The sequence below is a fragment of the Sinocyclocheilus rhinocerous genome, unplaced genomic scaffold (genome assembly GCF_001515625.1).
Source record: "Sinocyclocheilus rhinocerous isolate Xijiao unplaced genomic scaffold, SAMN03320098_v1.1 C36974243, whole genome shotgun sequence".
Classification (NCBI taxonomy): Eukaryota; Metazoa; Chordata; class Actinopteri; order Cypriniformes; family Cyprinidae; genus Sinocyclocheilus; species Sinocyclocheilus rhinocerous.
The window spans coordinates 1-2,071 of NW_015787055.1; the positions used below are offsets into that span (position 1 = coordinate 1).

General features: G+C 41.6%; 1 pseudogene; it reads left to right on the plus strand.

Moving 5' to 3' along the window:
* The first annotated feature begins 463 nt into the window (after positions 1–463).
* LOC107736770 (sphingosine-1-phosphate phosphatase 2 pseudogene) lies at positions 464–1,778 on the plus strand (annotated as a pseudogene).
* Positions 1,779–2,071: the final 293 nt, after the last annotated feature.

Below are 2,071 nucleotides of genomic sequence, written 5' to 3' on the forward strand. Positions count from 1 at the left end.
TAACAACCACTCAGAACACCCTAGCAACTACATAGCAACATAACCACTCAGAACACCATAGCAGCTACATAGCAACATAACCACTCAGAACACCATAGCAACAAATTAACAACCGCTCAAAACACTCTAGCAACTGTATAGCAACACCATAACTACTCAGAAAACCCTAGCAACCGCATAGCAACACGTTAACCATTAAGAACACCCTAGCAACCGTACAACACAAAAACCACTAGAAACACATTTGCAACAATCTAGAACCCCTCAGAACACCCTTGAATTTGCATAGCAATACATTTACCACTCAGAACACCCTAGCAACTGCATAGCAACGCGGTTACCATGCATAGAAAATGTGTGCACTTTTCATAATAATGGCATAAAAACTGCATTATTGTGTCATTATGACCGTGCATAAAACTCATTGAGCTGCATGAAGCTAGAATTACAGAGTCTGATACTAATGACTGAAATCATTCTCCTTTATGTTTCCCCTTCCTCTCAGGATGTGATCTGTGGCGTTGTAATTTCAGCCGTCATCATGGCTGTGTCGTACCCGTACTGGGGAACCATTGACTACCTTCAGCTGCACAACCCTCTCTCCCCCATAGTGGGGGTGGTTCTGCCCCTCTTCCTGTCCTATAAGTACCCCGAGCTGGACCATTACAGCACCACACGGGGGGACACCACCATTATTTTAGCATGCTGTTCAGGATGTTCAGTCGGATACTGGGTGAATGAGCGATTGGGCTTGACCTTTGACCTTGCCGGGCCTTTTCCAGTGACCCTTCCACCGCTGACCCTCGCAGCCTTGGGTCTCGGTGTGGCGCGGTTCCTGGTCGGGTTAGGGATGCTGGTTCTGACCCGGCAGACGGTGCGCTGGGCGAGTCTGCGGGTGCTCTGTCGAATTTACGGGGCGTCTGTGAGTGACGTCGAAGCACGCAGAAGGAAAGCGATCGAGGTGCCGTATAAGTTCAGCACATATGTTGCCATCGGACTGGTCAACAGTATCATGGTGAACAGAGTGTTTGTGATGATGGGACTCTGGGATTTGGGAAATTCTGTATAATTTCTCAGTGTGAATCAAGAGAATCCCAGTCTATAATTCATTCTCAGGGAGAAATTCACCTTAGTCTTTGTTTAGGAATGGCTGGCACATTTAAATTCTCACATTGAACAGTAGTTTGTTAAACCTCCTAGCTGCATTTTGTTAGATTTCAAAAACTGAAACGCAGTTCGTGGATGTTTGTGCAGTTTCGCTTGGTTTTAAGGGATTATTCATGGTTAAACGCAAGCTAAAGGTGAAGTGTGTAATTTCTGTGCCACAAGACTCCACAAATGAAATCAGAAACGCATACAAATGACTAATGAATAATTTCCTTAACATTCATCTGCTATATAGTGAAATTAGTTAGCATTTTTGTGCAAAAATTTGTGTATTTTTATACTTTTATGCACTTTTTTTACACTTCCAGTTGCGTCATACTAAATTTAATGTTTTTTTTGTGAACAGGTATTTAATGTCAGTAATGTGTTTACTGTTTACACAAGCTCAAGATATTTTCACGTTTTATTCTACAACATAAAATGCGTCAGTAATACCCCACTGATTTTAATTTGAAAGCTTTTACTTGTCTTGAAAAAGATGGTTGCTAAAAAGTGGCTAAATGGGGCTAGAGATGTATTCTGGGATATTAAATGTCATCACACCGAACGGGTAAACTCATCTACTCATGAGTCGCTTTCACAGCCTCATTATGTTCAGAATCACACTCTTGCAAACTATTCTAACTCAAACTTTCCAACTAAGGATTGAAAGAGTTGTCAGAAGCTTAATGGTACTGAAGTCGAATGACTGTGGACAAGTTTGTTTATAGCCCACGATTATCATGTTGAACAAAAAGTGTAAGAATCATAAACTTTTATTTGTCCCAGACCTTATTTTCTGCAATAATCCAAAAACCAATGGAAAAATCCTACTGGGATTTTATCAGTTTAGCAGGGTGATGCTAACTTCCTGTTTTGGCCTACTAAATTACATCATCTCTGTTGCTCAGACAGTCCTGCCATA